Source organism: Ixodes scapularis, unplaced genomic scaffold (genome assembly GCF_016920785.2).
Source record: "Ixodes scapularis isolate PalLabHiFi unplaced genomic scaffold, ASM1692078v2 PGA_scaffold6__148_contigs__length_123643588, whole genome shotgun sequence".
In the NCBI taxonomy this organism is placed as follows: domain Eukaryota; kingdom Metazoa; phylum Arthropoda; class Arachnida; order Ixodida; family Ixodidae; genus Ixodes; species Ixodes scapularis.
Genome location: NW_024609881.1, coordinates 85102243 through 85127006, shown reverse-complemented (window position 1 = coordinate 85127006; position 24764 = coordinate 85102243).

Below are 24764 nucleotides of genomic sequence, written 5' to 3'. Positions count from 1 at the left end.
AAAGCACAGTGACCGCTCCCTCGACGAGGCCAGCCTTATATACGAGCCTTCCACGTCACGTAATTTCGTTTCCCAGCAATAAGCGGACAAACAAAAAAGAGGTGTGGTACACTGCCCTTAACTGGACAGGCATCACTTCAATGACAGGCTGCTTGTGGGCTTCCTTTTGTCTTGCTTTCCTTTGCTTTCTTGATCAATCTGGGCGAATTTGGCTGCCGCGGATTGGAGCAAAATGCCGTTGCCGACCTTGGGCGTGTCTCTCAGGAGACTCGGGACCCCAAGACAGCCGTCCCGCGGTGGAAACAACAGTCCCCGTGTATATACACAGCGCTGTCAAGGTGAGGTAGAGCTAAACGCCAAGGGGCGTCGGCCTCGAAGCAGGGGGACCTCACCGGCGGGCATTCCTCCGAAAAGAACCGCGGGGCCCTTTGGCAACTACAGGAATTCCGCGACTCCGGAAAAGACCGCGACGGAGGCCCTCCGGGTATCAGCTGGATCTCCAAGACGCGTGGGCCCGACACGGACAACCTTTTTCTCTTTTCTTTTTTTTTTTCCGATGGCGTTCAATCGAAATGCTCCCGTGGAAGGCAAGTGACGTATGGTACGATTATGTAACTGTTCATACTCGGTTTCACACGAAGTCCCACGTCAGCCGACAATACGCGGAGCGCAAGTTCGTCTGCATTTTTGGCAGGGGTCGTGGTGACGTCAGAACGCCGAGCTCTGCTTGGCTCTGATCCGAAGGGTAATGGGTGGACCCCAGGGGAGCTAGCACTAAGGTCTACCCCTATCCTTCCATCAGAACTCGGAGCTCGGCGTTCTGACGTCACCACGGTCCCTGTAAAAGGAGCAGACGAACTTGGGCTCCGCATACGATTCGATGGAGCCAATCGAACAGCGCCAAAAGTGCATTGTTAGGGCGATTGTCTTTGTGGGTTTCCTATATCATCGGGTAAACCAATCACGCAGAGAAAAAGCGCAGGATCATGGCGCATTCAATGTACGTGATTGGTTAAGTCGGTGATATAGCAGACGCACAAAGACGACGAGCGCCGTGATGGTGCACTTTTGGCGCTGACTGATAGGCTCCGTCAAATCCTAGCTTCGACTAAGGTCGCACTTGAATTAACAGACATGTGCAAAAGTCGCCTTCTGCCCGCTGCCATCCTTGTCTGCTGGGCTGTGAAACGCCCTCTGAGCGTGCGCTATTACTCTGATGTGCGGTATATCGGCCGCTGCTTGCGTTTACAGCTCAGTGATTCAGCATTTTTGGCCCGGGTGATAAGCGATGGAAATGAACAGCGTCTCTTCCCAGCGCTTTCAATAAGAGGGTCTATAGTCATGACCCTCTTATTGAAAGCACTGGAAAGAGACGCTGTTCCGAATTTACGTTCCCGCGAACTTCCGGTCAAATGAAGGGACAAACAACCCTCACTACAGCGCCGCTTCTTGCAACGTTCATGAAATATTTCATGACCAGATTTAACTTTTACATGTGGTTAGCTAAAAATGACCGGTTAGCGAAAGATTCGTTGGAGATTCTTTTAGTGGTTCTGTAAAAAACGAGCGATCTCCTCTCATGTGTTTTATGTGGCAGAGCAGAAGGGCCTCGTTGGATCTCCAACTTTGTGATCTGTCAAACTTCATCGTTCCAGAGATTTTTTAGTCTATAGGCACTTCAGTTTAGAGCAAAAACTACTGTTACTTCTGCGTCTAGTCGAGCTTCTGAGCCACCAAAAACTTTCGCTTGTACAACAAGGTTGGTGTGAGGAGACAGCGACCCGGAGTCCAGCAGAGCTCTATGCTGTTGGGTCGCGATTCCGTGCATGCGTTCGTTGGGAGGCAGCAGGCACCGGTTTACTGCAACATACCACCTTAATTATTAATTAATTCATTCCTATCTCCCTTCCTTTCCTCCATTGTACCTACACTTCCCTTCAACCAAAACAGGATGACGAAGATGACCCCTCCTGCAGAGACAGACCATGGTCCTGTACTCTTTTCCCTCTAAACAACGACCTACTACTTTTACAAGAACTACGAGGACTCGAGTCTATAACATCTTGTGTGACCACAGTGACGAATCGCAGCTGAAACGAAATCAAGTTGTACACAAAACCGTCAATCAGTTTCTTGGGAGAGAATTTGAAGTAATCTCATTTTGCCAGTGTATCTCTCGTGTTTTATTATAAAACGCTAATTAATGTGTGTTAGCTCTCTCGTTTTGACTTAGTCCGACAAACAAACTCCAGCTATGCCGTTTGTTCAAAAGCATGTTCTGCTGTCCTGTGGATAATCATATTATGTGGATAACCCCTTCGACTTTCCAATAAACTTTTGTTTTGTCCTGCTGTGACCAGATGGTAGCGCTCAGGTGTTTGAAAGGTTGCCGACAATCTGGTTTTAGCACGCCTGCAAGCAACGTTTGTTGGTGTTTGAATGATCGCATTCATTTTTTTTTTTTTTTCATCTTTTGCAGAGGAATTGGACGACTCCCACCATCGGCCACCCAGCGTACTCAAAGAACTACAATGCTGGCATCTTCGAACTCGCTAATTTATATTGCTGTAACCGCTTTTTTCGCTACCCTAGGTCCGTAAGTGTGTCCTAGCATGATGTGCATCTTCTCACTAGATTGTTATCAGTCCTTGCGTTGCACTAGTCACGGCTGCCATGATTTGGATGAACGACAGACCTAACACACACCGATAGAAGCACTGACTTTGATCATCCAGAAATGAGTCAGGATTTAATCGATGTTTTGGCGAGGTAACCTGTAGCAGGCCGGAAGAGCAAATATTTTTCGGCGTTCGTAAATATCAAGTTCAAAGGGTTTTAAAAATAAGGTAAGAAACAGTAAATGAATTACTAGGTCACTGCCTTCAATCCCAAGGTGCAAACCTACGAACCTTTAATTCTTGGTAACTGTAACCAGGGATGGGCAGTATTTCAAATACAAGTATTTGAAATACGTATTTCAAATACTTTGTGTATTTTGCATTTGTATTTAATTACAAATTGGGTAATGTATTTGACGTGTGTATTTAAATTCTAAAACGTGGGTATTTCAAATACAATTGTAATTAAATACAATTTTGTGCGCGAAAATACATCCCTCAAATTTATTGTCACTGTCCAGGGCAGGAAGAAAACTACGTTCTGCACCGAATGCAATGTCTCTCAATCAAGCACAAGCGTTTAGTGACTTTGTGATTACGGTGCTAGTCCAGGAAAAGAATAGTGACGAAATCGACGTTAACAGGCAGACTGGCTATATAAGTGCCTGTGACAACTTGTGATGCTTTCCAGCCTGATTTCCATCCATATTTTTGCCTGGAACATTCTGAATGCGCGGGTCGTCCAGATTTTCGTAACTGGTGCGAGTTGCAACAATAAAAGATTCTCTAGCTATAGTCTGTTTCACCTTATGATGTACCGCAGGAAAGGCTACAAGCGCGAGCTCCTTGCTCTGGGGCACATCTCGGCGGCACAAGCTCTCGTGACTTAAGAGCGGCTGCCAACGCTATGAGCTCGCGCTTCTAGCCTTCGCTGCAGTACAACATAAGGTGAAACAAAGTATAGTGCTGCGCGTCTTGGTCGTCTCGGTTCTTTGTTGGTCTATACCAACATGTAATCGACAAAAAAAGCTGCTTGAAGCTCTGTACTTTTTTCACCTATTACGTCCAAGCTGATTACATTTTTTGTTATTATATTTCTATTACGTTACTAGAGGCTCGCACACTAACTCCCGAGTGTGCGATGCAAAACTAAAATGAGATACCCAGAAACCCGTTGCAGGTGCCCTGAAGTCGCTGACGCAAATTTTGAGGAATGTATTTGGAAAAGTATTTGGAGGAGACCAAATATATATGGTTGCATTTGTATCTTGCATTTAAATGCTTTTTTGGAAATGTATTTAGATTTGTAATTAAATACATTTTGGACGAAGTATTTTGTATTTGTATTCCGATACAAATTTGCATGTATTTTGCCCATCCCTGACTGTAACTATATCCCAGCTATGTGCAATGTGTATAATTAACTTTTAACTTCGTTTTTTGTAGATACTTTTATTGCATCTACAGCAAAACGAACGATTCTTGTTTGCACACAAAGTCTCTAAGGAGACGAAGCACGGTCTAAACATATTCCAAAGCTTGTTTTCCATCAACTGCGGGCGCTGTCAAAGCCAAAAGGACGCACAACCACAACACAGACCATACACCCAAAGTTACGGCGCCTTATCTACGTCCCATTGAATGAGCAGGCGGATGACCACGCAGACAAAGATAGCGAACAGGTTGCACCTTCGGCGTGGCCTTACTGGTCCTTCGGCTCGTAGCGTCGGCTGCGCTCGGGTCTAACGTGAAACGAAGTACAACACGAACGTTTCATTCCAAGCAAGGTGGCGAGTATCGATCAAAATGCTGTCGGTATGAAACCGCTGGGACAAAGCCCATGGCGAGTAACGGTACCTGGACCTATGTAAATGGTCTAAAGGTTCAGAGGAAGAAGCAGCAATGATCGAATGGAATAAATTTCACAAAATGGCCCGAAGAGAATATCTTTGGCGGGGCCGGAAATTAAACTCCGAGTCTCCTCCCTACCATTTAGGTATGCTAACCATCACACTAATGTCGTTGCTAAATGAAAGAAGCGTGGTTTTCCTGTGCTTGTCCTCCGTGTTTTATTCTTTTTTTTTTTTATTTTAAGCATTACACTAACTTGCCTGGTTTTTAGGCGTTTCCTGCTGTCTTCTGAATACACCAAAACGGAATGTATCCAATCATAGATGTTCTGGGGCCACAAGCCCCCGCGTGGAATCCAGACCCACAGTTTCTATCACATGGTATGAGCTCTTTGTGCTCCACAGGTCCTCTCATTGGTTCTCCCGTCACGTGTACATGCGTGAATTCTTGTTGTTGTTGTTGTTGCTGCTGTTTCGTTTTATTGACGGGGTTTACAAGAGGCGTGTTTGCTTGGGCCTGGTGACGATGTTGACCAGTGGACCTTTTATGAGACGAGCTCTGCGCATGTGCGAACTATCCTTCCACCAAGTTCTGCGAGCATGCACGTGCTTCGGAAAGAATTGTGAGATCCGAAATAGCAGGGTCAATGCTGGGGCAAATGAGTGTATGAGATCTCTAAGTTCCGGTCCCGCTAGAGTGCTAACCTTGACAAAATTCCTTTCAGAGACGCTTCTTTGACAAAGCTGATGACAATTCTGCTTCCAAAAGTTCGTACATCCGCCGCTAGATGCCGTCTTTGCGTGGAAAAGGATCATTGCTGCCCTTGTATGTCAAAACACCTTGTAAAACAAAAAACGCCCCTGTTGTGTTCAGAAATATGCCCTTCAGAAGTACTATTGTGCCTGTCTTGAAGGACAAATGGTAAGAAGGGCAGGACGACAGTAAGCTGTTCAATCGTTGCGTGGTTTTGTAAAATGATTGGTAACCTTTGGCATGTGTGGCTCACCGCACACGTTGAATTTTTGAATGATATTCCAGCCCTGATATACATATGGAAATTTACAACTCAGAGGGTTCAGAAACTGATTCTGAACGTCATCTAAATAATTACGGTCGACGGTGTAGCAACACAAATGAGCCTGTACCGTTATATACATAAGAAAAATCACTCGGACTCAAATAGCGGCTGAAACATATTTACTGACCCCACGTGAGCCGTGGGGGCATGAGCCGCGTATGTCTCATCTTGGAGTATCCTGCAATGCACTTGCAAACACCCCTTCGGATTCCGCTTTAAAAAAATAAACACATTTCCTCTAACTTGCTTTAAACTTCTCTTTGTCCGCCTTCACATATCGCTTTGGCACAATTTCCCGCTGGCCTACTTCCCGAAATTAGATGCCAACACCAATACCAGATTCGGCAAACGGTGCAGCAGCCTTTATCTCCAAAGTTAGATAAATTATATCGATAATGCATGGAGTGCAGTATTTGAAGAGCGATCGGCTAAATTTGTTCAGGAAACATTAAACAGTTGTTTCGGGGAATGAACAAGAACGTATGCCATAATGAAAAACTCGAGTCTGGGAACAGATAAAGCCAAAAACCGGACAGGCACACATACGATGTCAGTCTCGCGTTTTTCATAATAAAAATAACTCACCAGCCTGCCCGCGTTTTTTTTTTTTTTTCCTTCGTTGATTTATTTTCTTGCTATTGACGTCACGTGACCTTACAGTCGTGACGTCACGCGTCGTGCCCACCAACTTTTCTAGCTTGTGGAACTCCCGCTGAAGGTAATACACCCCCCTCCCCTTTTTTTCACTTCCTTCAGTTTGCTTCCCGTCGTTGAAAGCGCCAACTATTTTTTTTTTTTTTATAGACACTGGTCGTTTAAAGGGCCATCTTGGCAGCACTGATGAGGTCTCCCGTATGGGAGACGAAACGTCTGATTAGATTGTTATTTGTGTTATGTCAAGCCGATGTAGTTTGCATCGTCATAATGAGACCCGGCTTCTGGAACATTTTTGCATCTATAGATTTTCGTTTCATAACTGTGTATTCCATAGAGCACCATAGAGTACGGTGAAACTCGGCGCGTCGAATGACGGAAGGCGAGCTGTGGTGGAGAGGACGGGGTATGTGTGTGCGTGGAGTGTGTGTGTTTGTGTCTGTGTGGGGGGCGGGTACTGCTCGTGCAAGCAGCGTATATCCGTAACTGAGCTAATCTAATAACGACGTCAATTATCCCGCTAAATTTAGCGGAGAAATGTATGGACAGACAATTTTCTGGGATTAGGGTGTTCCGTTAAAAAGCGTTCAACGCTATAAAAACTCCAAAGAAAAATTAAACAAAAAGATAAAGATGAATAGTGCGACGTTCCGGTGTAACGTTGTTGTTACAGTTATAGCATCGTTGGACATTCTTCTTACATTCGTTGCTTACGGGGACCAACCGTGAAAGTACGGAACGCGGCGGCATACAAAAAAAGAAAACGGATCAGAATAAAGCGAAGAAACGGATCCACGTAAAACACAGTCCTATTACGCCATTTTTACAGCGAGAGTAGACGGCGGCGGATGCTAAGGGTGTGGTTGGGTTCCAGAAAAAAAAAATAGGAGGAGAGAAAGAGAGAGATCGAACCCGGAACAAAAACCTAAAGCGAAAGTCAAGTAGAGACAGAAAAGCAAGCAAGAAAAGAAGCGGGAAACCGCCGACTTGGAGGTGATTATCGCCGACATAAAGGGTCGCCCGCTGACACTGACCCAGTTCTCTCCAGCCGACTAGATTCCGCCTAGGCCGACAAATAATAAGAGAAAAAGAAAATACACAGGCGCCAAGTCTCCTTCTTTACACGCGTTCTGACAACTCCCTCCTTCCTCGAACCGAAACCGCATCCGTAATAGCAGACTTGTTTGCGGAAGGAGGGACACGTCTGCTGAATTGTTTCGTGGCAGAAATCCGAGAGTGGAGGGAACTGGGAATATGCCTCATCAGATTTACGAGTTATTTATTTGTAAGGAGTCGGAAGGCTAGTTGGTTAGACCAATATGTATTAGTAAAATTAATGGCAAACGTTCAGACTGACTGTGCTGCGATTGACGATAGCAGCTATTGCGTCGTTGAAGTGTGTGATTTACGAGATTTGCTTTTATCTAATGCGTTTTTGGAGATTTCAGTTTAGTAATGTGCATTATATTTGCTTTTAGTCGATGTGCTTAAGATTTGCTTCGAGTAAATGTGTTGATGCTTGAGTCGAACTTTGCTTTTAGCAGAGACGGACACGCGTCTCGGCTCTAGCTGCAGGGATGGGCAAAATACACGCAAATATGTATCGAAATGCAAATACAAAATACTTCGTCAAAAATGTATTTAATTACAAATCTAATTACATTTCCAAAAAAAGCATTTAAGTACAAAATACAAATACAACCAAATGTATTTGGTCTCCTCCAAATACTTTTCCAAATACATTCCTCAAAATTTGCGTCAGCGACTTCAGGACACCTGCAACGGTTTTCTGGGTATCTCATTTTAATTTTGCATCGCACGATCGGGAGTTCGTGTGCGAGGCTCTAGTAACGTAATAGAAATATAATTTTAAAAAAATGTAATCAGCTTGGACATAATAGGTGAAAAAAGTACATAGCTTCAAGCAGCTTTTTTTTTTTTTTTTCGTTTACATTTTGGTATAGACCAGCAAAGAACCAAGATGACCAAGACGCGCAGCACTAGCTAGAGAATTGTTTATTGTTGCAACTCGCACCAGTTATGAAAATCTGGACGACCCGCGCATTTGGAATGTTCCAGGCAAAAATATGGATGGAAATCAAGCTGGAAAGCATCACAAGTTGTCACAGGCACTTCTTTAGCCAGTCAGCCTGTGATCGTCGATTTCGTCACTATTCTTGCCCTGGACTAGCACCGTAATCACAAAGTCACTAAACGCTTGTGCTTGATTGAGAGACACTGCATTCGGTGCAGAACGTAGCATTCTTCCTGTTCTCGACAGTGACAATAAATTTGAGGGATGAATTTTCGCCCACAAAAATTGTATTTAATTACAATGGACCTTTTCCACATACCGACGGCACCAGGCGGTGGCTGCACGAACTAAAAATCGAGGAATTGAAATACCTGCGCTACCAATCGATAATGGGAGCTAGCTACCAGTTTCTTCGCTCTCTGAGCAGCGGCGCGTCCACCCAAACTTCGTGTTTTCCTTTCTATCGACTTTCTTTTTTTGTGTGAAACACAATTATATATATATAGGTTGCAGTTACGTGTTCTACTCGCTGATATACAGCCTCCTTCAGAATTTCCTCGATTTTTCGTTCCGACTTCCGCCGCTTGGCATCGGGCGCTCGCGCGTGCGCAGAACGGTTCTCGGGAAAGGTCCATTGTATTTGAAATACCTACGTTTTAGTGTTTAAATACGCACGTCAAATACATTACCCAATTTGTAATTAAATACAAATGCAAAATACACAAAGTATTTGAAATACGTATTTTAAATACTTGTATTTGAAATACTGCCCTTTCCACATCTACAAGTATCTTTTAAAAGCATGTGGTGCGCCGTTGCTAAATGAGCCGTAATGGTTGCTTTACTTGCTTGCAGGGGTTATGCCAAACGTGCTCCGCATGAAGGGGAACCTGCAACCGTGAGGCGTGGTTGTCTGAATTTTCGAACCTCCCAAAGAGACCACCTACTTATCCGGCGGTCGTTTGGATGAGCCCGGTCCCTCGGACCACCGCGGTGATGGACGACCGCTACGGCGACGTCGGTGGGCGCCACCAGAGCAGGGCGACATGCCGAGTTGTGCACCGTCTACCCACTACGACGGCAACGGGGACGTCATCACTGTTGGAAGTCAACATCCCACGGTCTTCCGGACACTCTGTTCCCATCATCGTCACAATCCACGGCGTCTGTGTACATGGTGTATTCGTTGAATTATCATCGATGCCACGCCAGATTTTTGTTTGTTTTTGTGACTTAAATTTTTTTTTGTGTGTGAAAGTTTGCTAATTCAGCTTGCATGTCAATGGTATCGACTAAGCCTATCTCCTTAACTTTAAGTAAAATTTCGCTATCTCGTTTTTCACGTTAAGGCAGACTAATATCCCGTGGTATAAATATCCAAACAACGGATTTGACTCTTTCTGTTGCGTTTTTCTTGTTCTTTTTCTTGCACAAACAATCCTTGTACCGAAGAAACCTTTGTTCAGCACTGTAAAACTACTCTTGTCTATTTCGATTTAAACTACAGTATGGCTGTAATTTCTACCTGTGTATTCGTGTCATGAGTCAGGAATAACGGACGTTGGAAAACCCATGGTTAGCCACCGCACCATCCATCTACAACGGAAGTACCAGCCACCATAGTAAAACTATCTTTACGCAAATATACATTACAAGCTAATACTCGCTAGTGCGTTGGTGACAAGGTATCTTGAACCGGCAGCGGGATTATTATATGCTGGGATTAGCAGAACAACGCTGGATGGGCTGGCTTTCTACGTTCCTCATCTATTACCATTCACTTTATGGATAATCAGTGAATTTGACATATTTTTACAACTGAACTAACTTGCTCTGCCATCGACGCATATTCTGCACAAGTAGTACATTACACGCGTAACAGTATTACTTGCCATAACTGCCTGTTAAACCATATATCTCATAGATATGCATCGTGGTCTTTGATCCTGTTTCGCAATTCCTTCGACTTCTGTAATAGTCTTCGCTAAGGGCATCACTACCGAGCCCGCAAGGTTTTCCTTGGGCCCTCCAAGAAAAACAGATTGGTTGACTATGAACAAAATATTTCTACTTTCGTGAGTCAACAACGAAGCCTCGGATGGCTACTGGGAACGCGAATAAAACTCATTCTTATCAGAATCATCAGCATCTTACTAGTCCCGCTCTTGTTATACTACCAGTTCCTTCCATTCATTTACTTCTCAGACGTCGTTCAAAATGGTCTGCAGACAGCAGGGAGTTTTAGGGAAGCGTCTCTGCACATCCGATACGCGGTAGGATGGGCCCTCCGGTACGAACTGCGCGCGAGAGAGAACCTTCTGCGGTGTCACATCCGTAGTTCGTACCGGAGGGCCCATCGTACCGCGTATCGGATGAGCGAAAACTGTTCCCTAAAACTCCCTACCCTCTGGTGCACATTCCTTCCTTGTATGACGGTCCTCTCGGATTGTTCGTATACAAACACTGTAAGTCATGTTCGAGGCGTACATTCTTATGAAGCAAACATACTTCGAACAAGCTTGAGACGTGTGCGCATATAATTCTGTCCTCATGCCTGCGGCTAACACAGTGTCCTTAGCATAGTGTGTGACCACTGTGACTCCCCGCGGCTTTAGTGAGAAGCAAACGGCTTGTCGTCGCCATCTGCGGTTTCGTTCGCAACCAGCCCTAACCAGAAAACAAAAACCCCAGTCTCAAGGAGGTCCAACGGATCCAGGGGCATACGCACGACGACCGGTATACAGTCGCCGATCCACTTGCACCTTCCGCCGACGTTCTTCTTCTTCTTGCTGCCGGTGGCTCGCAAAGTGAACGAGCGTGCCAACGGGTATCGCAAGGCGGCGCCCGGTCGGCCGAGCGTGGCCGCCGTGCCCATTCAATTTTCCGCTCGCTGAGAATTAAAGAGAGTTTGGAAGGGGAGGAAATCGCCACCTCGCGATTGTATCGGGATGGCCGTGAGAGCACCGTGCGCAGGGTGAGCCAAGAGGCCGTGGAAGATATATGCAAGCGCGACCGGGGCGTCTCCTGTGCATGCGCGCGCGGTCTTATTATCGTTCGTGAGCGAGCTTGCAGACTGCCAGACTGTGCACCGCATTGGCGACTTCGAAGAAATCGACGCCATCGACATTCGTTTTCACTTCGAGAAGTGGAGTAAAACAAAAGGGGGTCGGATTCTCGCGAAGGCTCCCAACGATTTAACCTTCATGTGGTGCGTTAGGATACCTATCAAAACGTATACGTCTAAAACACCAAAAGCAGCGTTTCTCTCTCTGTTTCTCTCGCTCTTTCTTTCTATCTGACAAGTACATCATCAAAGTATTTTAAACTTGATTTTCGTGTTGGAGGGAACAGCAAGAATGAATCACAAAGCTGCCGACGCGGGTTCACATGTTGTTGCTGTTTCCTAAAGCCTTTGGTATTTATTGGGTTGGCAAACAAATGTGGTTCTATAAGATGAACTAAAACCTTGAGGCTAGGGAGAAAGACGACGATGAAGGAGAGGAAGAACAGGAGTCTAAATTAAGACTCCTGTGCTTCCTCTCCTTCATCGTCGTCTTTTCCCTAGTCTCAGGGATATATAGATCATCATGTTTAATCATCACCAGCTCGTTTCCGCCCTAACATTCTATGGTTCTATTTTCTTTTATTCTTTTTTTTTCTTAATTGTGATTATTTTACGTTGGTGGTCGGTTGCGTTTCCTGTGACCACGACTGCAACAACCGGAACCACTGCCTAAGACGCACTGCGGGGTTTTCAATGAATAAAGCGAACATCCTTGGAACTTGGTTTAGGCGTGTCCGCACGTATTTCTGAGATAGTGTTCGCAGCGAACTGCCTGTCTTCTGTATGATGTACAGGGACGGATGTAGGAATTTCTTGAGGGAGGGGTCAGGTGTTGGTCAGCGTACAATATGTTTAGGAACCCCCTTTCCCTCTCCTTCGTTTTACGCCCTAAATTTTACACATACAGAAATCAAGAGGGGGGTCAGGACATCCGGACCCCCCCTATAGATCCGCCCCTGATGATGTATGAGAAGTGTGGCTTCGGCTTTAAGAATTCATTCTGAGTGAGTAAAAAAAAAACATTTATTAAGTAATGCACACATCGCGACTTCTTGATAAAATCATCCAATCGTGACGGGAGAAGGGGATTGTGGGAAGGGTAGGGTGAAGAGGGTAGATACTTTCAACGACAGCAATAAAAGCTTTTTTTTATGCGTTAGCGTTAGCACAACATGACAGGGAAAAAGCTGATGGCGTCCGTCTGTGGACAAGACAGTGGAAAGGCAAGCGCGCCGCGTAGAGAGTAGTGAAAGAGGCACTGACACTCCAAAGATCCTTTATTTTTATTCTTGTTTTTTTTTTTTTTTTTTTTTTTTTTTGTCTAAAACGATGACCAAATTAGACCAAAAAGAAATACCACAACGCCAAAAAAAAAAAAAAGAAATCCACGCACGTTTTTTGTTTGAGGGGGGGGCATTTTTTTGTTTTTCACCTCCTCGCTTTTTTTTATTTGTGACGCAATCGATCATGAAATTTATAAGCTCTGAAAAGGGACACTTGTATAATATTTAATAACGGCATTCGTAAAACATGTTTGAGCGCGATTGCAAACGCACTACGCCCCGCCCCTTCGTTTGAAATATCGAAAATCGGAGTCCGGAAGCGATGTCGCCTCCATAGCTTTTTATCCTTCCTCGGAAAACATGGCGGCGCTCGGCACCTGCAGCAGTGAGGATGATCGGGGAGTCGAGGAATCGAGCCGAGTTTTCTGCGTTTGATAGACTTACCTTTGGGCCTTGGGCGTTTTGCTTCGTGTGACGTGACCTGCTGCTAGAAGTTCGTTAGAACGACACAACGCCTCAGTCGAGGTACCATTTGAACCCCCAGCACTCTAGAGACACTTGGGCTAACGTCATAATCCTCGTGGACAAAGTGTCGAGAGCAAATAAAGGACTTCGATCCGAAAGCCTCCAGTAGACCTTCAGGAATTCCAGCTAGCCAGGCCGTCTTCTCTGAGGCATTCTTCGGGAACCTGTGCAGCGTACTTTCGGTTGTTACTCCGCCGGCGGGGGCAGCCTTTCACGGAACACCGGGGCGACATTTCCCCTCACGTCGCTCACTTCGAGAACCTGTGCGCGTCTCCTTCGACCTCACACCATTTCAAAGAATTCGAAATCGCTGGAAGGGCCTTAAAATAACTTCAAACTCGAAAGTGAAGCGTCGTCTGCTCACAGCGATAGCCTGCACCAGGCCTGCACGCACGGAGAGGCGCGGTTGATCGGGCGAACGCGACACTTCCGGTTGGGACGGTTTGGGGGCGGGAGAAGAACTCGAGTTACAGGACGATTCAATATTTGACGTCACTGCACTGGCGCCGATCGCGCGGAAACTTCATAATCTACTTTTGGAAATCGTTTCTTCTACTTCAAAAATACTGAGTTCCCAAGCCTCGAATTTGGAGGGTATAGACCTTTTCTACAAGGGCGCCGCCATCTTGAATTGACGTCACTTCCAGTATGGGCGAAAACGTAACTTTGCCGTTGCCACGCCAATAGAAGACATTTAGGATATAAGCCTAACCGTCACACATTCTCGTTTTGGCTCGCCTCTATTTTTTTACTAGTTACAGGTTGAAACGTTTTACTTTTTTTTCGTCGCCCATACTGAAAGTGACGACAATTCAAGATGGCGGCGCCCTTGTGGAAAAGGTCTATAGTCCAGACATCGTCCATAATCGTTTAAAATAATAAAAAATAAATATGATTTTACCTGTCAGCGCCCCTTGAAGGAAAAATGCGAAAGGGGGGCGACGTCACAGGACGGAAGCCAATGCGCGCGCGGGAAACCGGTGAACAGCGAAAGCAGCGTCAAGCAGCGGTTGCCGCTGCTAAGCTTGCAAGGCAGGCAAACGAGACAGTGGAGACGAAGCAGCGCCTAGCTCGGCTGGCCGAAATGCGGCGCAAGAAGCGGCAAATCGACGCGGGTCTGCGCGCGATAGAGGATAAACGTTAGACGTCTCGGTTTGTGGGTGTGAAATGTCGACGTAGATGCGAAAGGAAGTCAAAAGTTCACGTAATTATCGCGAATAATTCTTCGAATAAGAGTAGAAAGCTCACCGGCGCTAGATGGGGCGGCCGGCGTTCAAATGGAGCGTTGGAGATCCGATCGCTTTGGAGTTCCTCGAACATTGGACATTCCGTAACTTGCTGGTGAACGGTCGGAGAAGATTTAGGCGCGACGACAAAAAAAAAACAGACCCTGTGACCCCTTGAAAAGCTGCCTGATTTTCTCGTCGTCTGGCATAGCTGCAGCCGAAGGATGTCTTCGATACAAGAGGTCGAAGATTCAAAGGCGACTTGGTACCGCTTGGAAAGCTTGTCCTTGACTTGCTGTCCCTGGCGTTCATGTGTGACAAAGACGTCCGCAAAGGCGGTTTTGAAAGCGTCCCGTGAATTAATTTTGGTTTCATGGTTATTGAACGATTGCAGTGCTGTGCCCTTCAGGCAAAACACGACGTCGGCAAGCTTGATCATGTCATCCCAACGGTTATGTTAAATCACGCTGTAGTAATTCTTGAGCCAGTCATGGACGTCAGGATCAGCAGTTAATTTTTGTTTACGGTCATGTCTAGTTTGTCTAGTAGATGATGGCTGAATGTAGGATGAAGACTCAAGGCGAAGTTTGTGATACATGAGCTGAAAAATGTATTTTAATCTAGCTAGCTTCCTGCGGGATTCTAGAGGAATATTGTTAGTTCTAATTAATTCGATAGCAGAGTCGCGCCGGCGATAACGATTATATATAAAACGAACTGCTAGTCTCTGGACCTGCTCCAACCTGCTAAAGTATTTCTTCGTAAAAGGATCACATACAGAGCAAGCGTGCTCCAACCGAGACCTTATTAGTGTGTTATAGGCCAGAAGTTTGACATGAGAGTGAAAGTATTTAAGCTTTTGCCTCACTAGGCCCAGTTTCCGACGTGCAGATGCACATATTCGTTCAATGTGTGAGGACCCAAAGAGGTTGTTAGTGATCGTAATGGCAAGGTACTTAAAACTAGAGGACTGAAAAGCGCTGAAAACACGGACGTAGAAGAGACACATGGCCCATTGTGATCTCGAGGACTTTTTAGTCCTCTAGATCACATTGAACTAAGTAGCCCAATCCAAAGTTTTACTTAAAACTATTTGTTTGGGAAATGATTGTATTGCCAATAGAGTAATCAAACACAGGGGGCAGTTTTTGTTGGTGATACGGATAAACACAGATTTGTCTTGATTAAGTTTCATTTCCCAGAGATCGCACGAGTTAGAAATTGCATTCAGACTTTCATTCAGCACAACCTGGTCGCTAATAGAGTTAATAGCCTTGAACAGTAAGCAGTCATCTCCAAATAAACGAATACTCACGCTCTCGCTGATGCATAAGGCTAAATCATTAATACAAATTGAGAAAAGTAGCGGACCAAGGACACCCCTTGGCGGACACCAGTGTTTATTGGACCGAAAACACAGAAAGTAAACACGTAAGGCAGCAATCTACACAGGTGCCAATCTTTCTGCCTCATCACACAGGGCACCGCGCGACCGGTCGTCCACGTGCCGCGTGCTCTGTCCCTCACCCCCCCCCCCCCCCCCGCCCCTTCTTCATTGTCGAAGTGAAAAACAACATATCTTCAATATATAGCGTCACCGACGGCTCGCTGATGCACTGCGCCCGCTTTCCGCTAAAAGTAAAAGGCCTCCATCACTTCCCTCGTCACAATTGTCTTAGTGCCTGTCTACAAGCATGGTCTCCTCGAAGGACGGCTTGCACAAACAGTTCTTACAGTGCACCACCAAGTGCCCTCCGACCGTGGCTCTCAGTGAGTAGTTGTGCTCCCCGAGCCTATCGTTTAAGCATCTCCCCGTCTGTCCAATATACACTTCACCACACGAGAGGGGGACCTTGTGTACCACTCCGGAAGCACAGCTCACAAACGGCTTTGCGTGCTTTTCTGTGTACTTGCTCTTTGACTGCCCCCTTCTGCCTTGGCCCTTACCCTCGAACATATCAGGCTCAACTTTTGAGGGGCGGGAAACACCACAGGGACGTTGTACCGACTTCCTACTTTCTTTAAATTGTGGGAGACGTTGTGCAGGTATAGGGGATGACGACAGTCCTTCACCTGTCCGCCACTTTCTTAGGGAGAGAGGTTCCTTTTACTTTTTTTTTTTTAACAAGGGCGCCGGCAGCATCCCACAAAAAAGCATGCGGAAACCCAGCGTCTCTCAGCCCATCGCACTGCGCCTGAAAGCTTTCATGCACCGTGTGAACGCAGGACCTGTTAAGGGCCGCGCCCAAGCACGAAATCGCAATACCCCTTTTGATAACCTTCGAGTGGGCTGACCTATTGTCTAAGATGGCTGTTTTACTACGTTTAGCCTACACCAAGTAGCCCAGCTTTCAACTTTGGTACGGTGTTATGATTGCCAACATTCCACAAAACGCAAGGCGTCCCGAGCATCTTCTTATATATACAGCAACACATGGCCATGACGCCACGCCGCTGTGGTGGCGCTGTTGTTGGCCCGGCCCAGGCGCAGAAGCCTCATTTCGGACGAATTTGGTCTCTGCGCACACGCAGTGCACTAACGGGCAAACGCGCGCTTGTTTGCACACAACGCGTTGGCCTATAGACATACAAAACACGGCATAGGCACCACCTGAACTAATAACTCCAGCCAACCCAGGGCACTGAAAGGCTAAGGGTCATATCTGCCGTAGGCACCAGCCGAACAAGAACACCACCCACCCTGCAAAGCTACCGCATTTAAATGCGTTCGGCAGAACGACCGAACGTGCAGCCCATAGTTTTCATCGGGTATAATTATTACAATCTTCTCCAACAGCCAAAATTGACAGCGACAAATCGTGCATGATGAATTTTCTTTGGATAAAATCGGCTGTGGTAGAGGTGACCCCACTCGTAGTGGTAATTTCTACTGTTCCTTTAGTCGTACAAGTTGCTCCATCCTTTCGCAAAGTTCAAGAATGCAGACCCTTTATAACAGTACCCTTATAACCCGGACACACATAACGAAACATGGCGAGAATCAGAAAAAAAAAAAGTAATAAGTTTCTGCCACACAAGTCTTGGCGTTACTCCCACGCCGTTTCCGCAATCGAGCGTGCTCACAGACTTGGAGCGCACCCTGATGAGCCCCCCCCCCCCCCCCCCCCCCCCCCCCCCCCCCAGACCCATTATAGTCAAATTTAACTCTTTCAACGATAAAAAAAAAAAAAAAAAAAACTCGTCTTATCCCAGGGTACCGCACTAATTGGATCTATCTTTCGGTTAGGCGAAGATTTCTCCCCGGACGTACGCATGGCAAGGCGGGCATTGTTAGCTTTTGCAAAAAACCAAGGTCACGATTTTCGGTTACGGTACGATAAACTTTTCATTGGAGGTACTCGGCATGCGTTTGACAAGGAAACGAATTCCGTGAAAGCTGTTCCAGCGTAGCAACCAAGGCACAAAGAAAATATATTATCTCGACGCAAGCGCTCTGCCTGCCTTTCTTTCTTTATCGCTAACGCAAGAAGCGTGTGCTCAAAACAAGAAGAGCTACAATCTGCTGTTGATTCACGTTCTGCTGGTATTGTGATTATAACAGAATCTTGATCAAACGGAGACATTGATAATTCTGAATTACTGTTGAACGACTCGCATTCAATTTTTCGCAAAAACAGGGTGGGACGCGTGGATGCGGTGTTTTTATAGCGGTTAAAGGGGTACTCCACCGATTTTTTTAGCTACCTCAACTAACTATATTTTCTGACTCCCCGGCCTTTACTCTCTCCGGTATGCTATTTAGAATCGCGAAATCCATAATAGGTATTGTGAAATCGGCAAATGAAAATGATGCGAAAACCAACATTCAAATATAGGCGCACGATTCAGTGCCGTGACGTCAGTGGCAGACAGGCCTGCCAGTCGAGCAAGCAGCCAAAAAAATAGAATATGCCAATCATTTGTTCCGTGCTGGAGCGCGGGTACCGCAGCGAGCTTCCCAAGCATTCATTTGACATCATGAAACTGCTTCGAATAAGTTTAAAACAAAATCTACAGCCCAAAGAGTGAACCCTTGCCTTCCACTGACGTCACGTTTTCATTGTTGCCAGTAGAGACTTCGAGCTTGAAAAACACGGTGAAGACCAAAACTGTAAATTCAATAACTTTGCAAAAAAACAATATTTTGATCTAATATTTGGGATACTATTTTCACGATGTTTGTTGGTTCGTTTAGCAAAATTTCAATCAAATTGGAGACAATGAAAAAACCAGTGGGGTACCCCACATGTTCTAAAAAGACAAGTATTGAATGATTGTGACGCATTGTGGGTCCGAATAACGACGCCCTCGTCCTTTGTACTGGCCATTGTTTGTTACAAACCACCCGACCTTCTTGGACTATAATCCCTTCTCGAGAAATGCATGGAATCCCTCATGCAGTTGTATCTCACAGACGTGTTTATACTCGCTGGTGACTTCAAGTACCCCGAAATCGCATGGCCTGTTGTACCTGCCTGCATGCCGTTCTACTCGTGGCGTTCTCTTTCCACTCAGGCCCGATGTTTCGTTGACTGGTGCTCACTTTTCCAAACGGTCGATAAACCAACTCGCGGCTCTACAACTCTTGACCTATTTCTCACTACCAATCTGAAATGCGTCGCAGTTGTCGAACTCCTATAGAGCTTACTGACCATCTGTCTATTTACGTTCAATTGTCAATTCCAACGGCCAAGTCCTGCCCATTAAGTAAGACCGTTTAGTTATCCTGGAGCCGACCAAAATGCTCTTCTTCTCCATCTATAACGTTTCATGCATACCTTTCTAGAAGGCTTTCAAAGTAGAACGGTTGATGAAAATCGGATCCTAATCAGGAATGCACTATAAATAGAAGCCTTGCACACATTTGTTCTGAGGCGTCATATCAGGGCATGTACCGAGCGCCCCTGGTTTTCTCTTCGTCTCAAACGGCTCCTCAATAAAAAGCAAAGGCTCCATAGTCGCGCAAAGCTCACAAAAACCTCATCAGCGTGGTGCGCTTCGACATGTATGAAATTAAGAAAGCTAAGCATAAGTTCTTTAACATGTATCTCTTTAATTTACTGAAAACAAACCCCAGGAAATCCTGGTCAACTATTACTCCGTTTGCATCGAGAAACTGACTGATTGAGAAACTGAAACCTTCCCAATAATTCTGTCCCAGGCCCGGACGATATATGACTAAATTGTTCAAATTAATTAAACCTGTTTCCAGCATTCTTTTATGCAAGCTATTCCAACAGTCCATTCACTCCGTTGACGTACCCCCTGACTGGAAACATGCTCGAGTTAGTCCAATATATGAGAGCGATGACAAAGATTGTCCCACGAATTATGGGCCAATTTCCCTCACCAGTGTTGCAAGTTGATGGAGCATATCGTTTACATAAAAATTATAAACTACATGGGTGATAATGGTCTAGTTTTTGGAAACCAGCACGGTTTCCGGCGGTGTGTGTCCTGTGACACTCAGTTTTTTTGTTTTTTTTTTTTTGTTGTTTTTTTTAAATTTATAACAGACATTCATAAAAACCTTCATCTTCATGCTGAAACGCATGTTATTTTCATTGACTTTTAAAAAGCGTTTAACAAGGTTCCTGATCACCGTTTAATAGTAGAATTACGTTCACTTAAAATTGAAGAAACTGATTAACTGGATAGTTAATTTCCTTTCAAACCAAACAGAGTACGACGCCTTTAACAATTGTTGCTCGTATTCTATATAAGTTAAATCCGGAGTACCTCAGGGAACCGTGCTCGGTCCTTCATTTCTCATCTACATTAATGATTTACCTTCCCTAATTAAGTATTCAATTAGATTATATACTGATGACTGTATTGTGTATCTTAAAATAACCGATCCCTCTGAGTGTGCGAACTCCAAGCTGATTTACACGCTATCAAATGTTGGTGTGAAAGGTGGCAGATGTAAATAAACGTAAATAAAACCAAACAAATGACGTTTACTACGAAACATTATGCAATAGACTGTCCAATCTACCTTTCCAGTCATACGATAGAAAATGTACGAACTTGTAAGTACCTCGAGAATGCTATATAACTAACATTGTCAGCAAAGCTAACCAGACGCTCGGTTTTTTGCGACGCAACCTTTTTCTTGCCTCAAAGGAAATTAAACATGTAGCATACCCCTCACTTGTTCGTCCCCAGCTAGACGACGCCTCATCGGTTTGGAATCCACATCAGTTATTTCTAGAAGAGATGTTACAGGCAGTCCAAAACCGAGCGGTACGGTTTATTCACAGAAATTACAATTTGACGGCTTGAGCAAGTGCTCTTAAAACTCAACTTCGCCTCCCCTCTCTTAAAACACGTAGGACGATATCCGCCTTAACCATTCTACATAAATGTTGCTACTATCTTCCTTTGCAGAGATCTTTATACTGCACACCTGCACCTCACACCTCCCGTTGCTTAGATAACTTCTGCAAGCGCCTTTATCCATTCCTAGGACAAATATATTTAAATTTTTTCCTCTGCAGCTTTTTATTAACAATTGGAATAAATTACTAGACTCAATAGTAACCATATCGATATCTCAAAATTCAGAGCACATTGACACTTTTTACGGCCTGTAGACCACTCGCGTTTTATCCTTTGTTTAGTATTCTTGTTTGTACTGTGTACCTAAATCGTACAAAGACTGCCCGCCCCCCACCCATTATATAAAGGCCCATGTGAGAATTTAAGGGATCAATAAATTAAATTAAATTAACTTTCATATCCTGATCGTTTACGCAAAACATCGTTGAAAATATATCTGGTACTTGTCCTTTCTTCGGTATTTTCCATAACATTACTAAAATGAAGGCCTTGAGTTTTTGAAGCTACAATGGAGGACATAGTCTACTACTGTAACTTGTGCGATCGTAGTCTAACGTAATGTAGTCTAATCTCGTTCATTTTAATCTTGCCTGACGATCGGTCCAGCTAGCGAAACTTTCTTCCGATCTCTCCTCACAGCTCTAGTTATACAGTTCGTGTTCCCTTGGTTCACGCTTCTCCAATTAAGTTTCCAAAAGCTTCACGAGCTCAGAACGCCAAAAGAATACATCGAAACAGAAATCGATAATGGACATGTCTGCTAAATCTTACAAGCGATCAAGCAGCCGTGCATTAAAACGAAGAAAACCACGAAGCCAATCTTAATCATCTCAAAGCCGCTGATCACCGAGTTCAAAATCATTTATCGTCCAGAGAACAATGTATGTTTAGACTTCCGACATCACTTCTTACCGTGGGCCACCACAGCTGGACACATCATAATAATTCAAAACATGCATATAGGTTCCTGTATACAATATCACTGAAAAGGAAAACGTCATTAATAACGACGCAACGAGAAAAAGGGAGTGAATTCGTGATCACTTCATCCCAAAAGAAAGTTATTACAAAAACAGCCACCCTCCCGCCAGCATCGCAAGTCCCTGTCAATACGTACGCGTGGTGCAAGAGGGAGAACAGACCCGCGGTGCCAGCGATATAAACAAGTTCTGTTGGCAACGAAGTGAAATCGGCTGCCCGCTGCCCACTCGAATGGTAGTTGATTCTTTGAAGGCCCTAGTTATAGCGTCAAAGCTCATAAGCAGACACCCGTAAAGAAAAAAAAAAAAAAAAACTAAACAGAAATAGAGCAGATTCAAATCTTGACGTTGAAGAGATGAAAACGAAAACCCACATTCACCACCTCCGGAGCGCCTAAAGGCGGTGCCTCAACAGATAAGACCGCAGCCGCGATCTTTGCGGGCAAGCAGACGTCTGGAAAATAAGACGGAAGCTATCGACAAGCTATGCGGGGCACCTTTTATCTTTGAACAAGGGGAAGCAAGAAAAACAAACTTCAGTCCAAACGTCGTGGGGGACCGCTCTCGCTTTCCTTTTTGTTCGTTTTCTTCTTTAAAGTTCAAAGTCGGCCGCTCTAAACTGGAGCCGAGGTGAAAATGCGAGCAGACGACAGATCGTAGCAGGCGATAGGCGTGGCCCTCCTATTCGAGGTTATGTCGTCGACTAAAAAACGATATGTATAATGGAGGGCTCCATCAAAATGCACGAGGGGGCTTACAGTCGGCGTGGGGGCTCAATAGGCTTCTTTCTTTGGTGGCTGTTGTCTGCTGCCTTCCTTTGGCTAAAGAATGGCTTCCTAGCTACCGGACGCTGATCGTCTAGCAGACGCGACAGTGCGAATGCTTCGATGGTTTCAAGACCAGAGCAACGTGTCATGATGACGGCTGCGCTAACAGCGCCAATAAAAATGCTCTCTCTCTCTCTCTATATATATATATATATATATACATATATATATATATATATATATATAAAACTGAGAAGAAAAAAACCCTTAGTGAAAAACAGCAACAACGGACGATTTAATCTTCGACGTTTCGGCCGGAGTCCGGCCGAAACGTCGAAGATTAAATCGTCCGTTGTTGCTGTTTTTCACTAAGGGTTTTTTTCTTCTCAGTTTTATACCCACGCCTTCGGCCTCCCGCCACCATGCCCGTTGTTATATATATATATATATATATATATATATATATATAGTTTTTTCTTCCCAGTTAAATACCCACGCCTTCGGCCTCCCGCCACCATGCCCGGTGTGTGTATATATATATATATATATATATATAAAGAAGGCGAGGACGCCATAGGCCTGTTGCTGACTAATGTTTTAACCAGCGCCACTGGCGATAAAAAACTATCATCACAAGATTGCTCGACAGACGTGCGTCATCGCGGGCGCTCGCGGTGCTCATGGACGCTGAGCTGGCACAAACATTTAAAACGGTGCCGCGCTTTTTTATGTTTGTTTTAGTAAGATTAAGAGCAAGGATTAAAACTAATCATTCTTTTGGTTTTGACAAGCGATGGTAGACCTCTAAAAACACGATATATGTTTTAGTTCATTCAGACGACCAGCCGTTATGGTAAACCAGATGATGCAGGTGCGACAGAGTGGCGGCAACAACGATTCCGCCATTCAGCCTACATGACGGAGTGGCCCGATCTGCAGTAGAGTAACTAAGCAGAGCCATAGCCTCCTCTATACTCACAAAGCCTGGCAGTTCGACGACGGAGCCATAGAGTGCCCGGTCGCAGATTCCGAGCGCCAGTATCTGGTAGCAGAGAGCATTTCTCGGGGAACCTGGACGTCAGCGCACAGCTTTTGCAACGCGAGGACCCGAAACATGATTTTCAAACCCGACGAAAAAAAAAAAAAAAAAAAGCGCTAGCGGGAGGAGCCCGAGTCATCACTCGGGAGAAGTCTGTTTCGGCGTTTCGCCGCAGCGGGGCGCCCGTTACGTGGCTCTCCTCTCATTCGTTGACTTCCGCTCCACCTTTTACCATTTCGGCGGCCGCTTCACGTGGCGATCTGTCAGGCTTTGTCACTATAGAGGAGGCTATGGCAGTGCAAATACGGATAGAGACCAAGGGAGAGGAGGAACACCCGAGCTCTGGACGCAAAGCTGGCTGCCTTTGTCTCCACTACACACTCTTCGAAAGCAAACGACGAGCGCCGGACGCCGGCGTTCGAGCGCGTTTGCACAGACAGGGGAGACAAAGGCAGCTCTACTTCGTTTCACGTCCACACGCAGCCGACGCTGCGAGCTGTTAGGGCACTGTGTTCCAGTCGGGCACTGTGTTCCGAACTAGAAATCGGATTTTTTTTTTCTGGAATTTAGGATTTTCGGGCTATATCTAGAAGATACAAGTTGAATTAATAACAAAGAGCATTGAGTAGTTTTAATGTATGAAATGTTCTTTTTTTTCACACAATTTTGATCATTAAAGTGCACAATATAGCATTGGGAAATGGTATAAAAGGTCACTTGGTTTTTTTTTTTCATAATTCTTGTTGCTTATACAATCTGTCCTATAGGACAGATTGTATGGCCAATATGTCCAAATACCAGACAGGACTATAGTCCTGTCTTGTATTTGGACATATTTAAATTGAGGTCTCTCAACATCACAGCTTACGCGTTGGCATTTGCAATGCACATTATCCCTCCAGTTCGACAGCAACAAAATTTCTGCCGTTCCTTTCGAAACTAAGTCTCAATATAAACTTACCATCCTTCTTTTTAACTGGTTGAAACGGAAAGAGAAGGTCAAAGGATATTTCACAGGAGACATAAAAGCGACATTTGGGGGCTTAATCTACACTTCACTGCAATCCACTGAACCTAACAGAATCTAGGTTCGTTTCCGCGGTCTGGAACTATACTCTATTTCACCTTATGTTGTACCGCAGGAAAGGCTACAAGCGCGAGCTCCTTGCTCTGGGGCAAACCTCGGCGGTACAAGCTCTCGCGCATTAAGGGCAGCTGCCCAACGCTATCAGCTCGCGCTTCTAGCCTTCGCTGCGGTACAACATAAGGTGAAACGGAGTATAGTGATGCCTGCTCCACGCT